The sequence below is a fragment of the Lethenteron reissneri genome, chromosome 10, assembly GCF_015708825.2.
Source record: "Lethenteron reissneri isolate LAM-NWPU_2019-01 chromosome 10, ASM1570882v1, whole genome shotgun sequence".
Classification (NCBI taxonomy): Eukaryota; Metazoa; Chordata; class Hyperoartia; order Petromyzontiformes; family Petromyzontidae; genus Lethenteron; species Lethenteron reissneri.
The window spans coordinates 8644934-8647102 of NC_083788.1; positions in this window are offsets into that span (position 1 = coordinate 8644934).

A 2169-nucleotide genomic window follows, 5' to 3' on the forward strand; every position below is an offset into this window, starting at 1 on the left:
AAAAATCACGACGTTTCGGAGGCAACACAAGCTTCCGTCTTCAGGTGGAACCGTCACAGCACGATAGCTGTATCAAGTGTATACCCTATGTGACGTTAAAAAGTGCATTACCCACAACCCACGAGCCATATCAAGTCCAAAAGCAAATCAGTTGCGTTCACAATACAGCATAATGCATCTAGGAGCCGTTCATTCCCTTGTAGCTAATTGTCCATTCATCCCAGTGTAGGACCCTACTCGAAATCTCGACTCTTGTAGGTGGCTCGTTATATCAGGAAATGAAATGTCATGCATGCAGTTTCTCTCACGGCACGTCACCGTTACATAAGCCCGTGCAACATCATTGCAATCGCTTCATACTGCACTCTGCAATGCCCCTAATTGTTACAGCTAACCGGGCTCTCAACCGCAGTGTCTGATTACACATACTGTGACTGACGTCTCAATGGGTATTCTGGTGAAAAAAATGACACGGATCGCATTAAAGATAAAAAGTTATTTGCCATTTTTAAATGGAGCGTGTAAATCTTCTGTTTTCATTACTCCCATCTCCATGGCGCAGCTATTTGTGTTCCGAACTTTACATAACAAAAGGGCTTTTTTTGTGTCGATCTTTTCCCACCGTTACGGTGGCAGCGGCTTGAATTACAGTACAGTATTGCATTGTTGGTGCGGATCGGAGCCTCAGCCAGCCGCCAGCCAGGAAACTCAAAGCTTAGATAATTATTTGCGATATTAGTATGCAATAAGCAGTACAATTTTTCACAGCATAAATATCAAAAACTACACGAACGATCTCTCACTCCTGAAGAACTTCTCTCGTGGCGAGCAGACCTCAACAGTATTGGCCTTAAGCTCCCTCCTGAACAACATTGCCATAATCTTAGGTTTTTTGGGTAAAGTCACGTAGGTAAAATTTTTTTTTAAAGTTAATAAAAGTAATAATGGAAATAAAATAAAATAATAAATCACGACGTTTCGGAGGCAACACAAGTCTCGTCATCAGGTGGGACCGTCACAGCTAAAATGACTGCATCAAGTAACGGTCCCACCCGATGACGGAGACTTGTGTTGCCTCCGAAACGTGATTTATTATTTTATTTTATTTCCATTATTACTTTTATTAACTTTAAAAAAAAAATTTTACCTACGTGACTTTACCGAAAAAACCTAAGAGTATGAATCCTTGCAGTCACGAAAGCTTCAAATCTAGAAACATTGCCATAACGCAGAGAATGGAATTACCCGTAGTGAAATGATCATTGTCATTGACACGTTATGGTGCAATTACCAGTACTCATACCTGGCAACACCGTATCAGTGCCTACCTTATTACAGATCAATTCATACTTGATTGGTCATCCCGTGCCCTTATAAATCTCAAAATTCACGCTACAAAGTCCCATCACAATGGAGACACACAGACACAAAAGAAAATCTTGTTTTTATCACCTAAAATAGTTGTGTGTACTCATACATGTCAACACCTTATCAGTCCCTACCTTATTACAGACCAATTCAGACTTTATTGCTCACCCCGTGTTCTTTATAAATCTCAAAGTTCACGCTACAAAGTCCCATCACAAGGGAGAAACACAAACATTAAAAAAATGTGCACGTATTGAAACGTCTGTACGCCCCATGGACTTGAACACGACATTTCCCTGTTCATGAACACGGGGTCAAGCGAAAATGGGTTGACCGGTATGAGCACTGTATTGGAAACAGGAAGAGTTTTGAGCTTTACCTTGATGCAACAGTCATTCATTTTATTTTAAATGATCCAGAAGGACTTTCTTAAGCCCGAATGCGTATTCTTAAGCCTCGCATCAATCTCTTAATTAACACATTCCTGCGGAGGCAGCTGGTAGGAACGTTTGGCTGCTCGGTCAATGGCCAGGGTCAACGGCGGCGTGGTGTATTCCGCAAATATGCCCGACTGTGAGGGCGGGCACAAGCCGGCGTGAGTAAGTTAAACGTTGAGTTTTATAAGGGCACCACGGGGTGACCAGCCCCTCCCCACCCAGCCCCATCCCTCGCACCCCCCACCCTCCCCACCCAGCCCCTCCCCACCCAGCCCCTCCCCACCATCCCCTCCCCACCGAGCCCCTCCCTCCCCACCCAGCCCCACCCCTCCCATTTTTGGATGCACGACGGACGGACGGACAC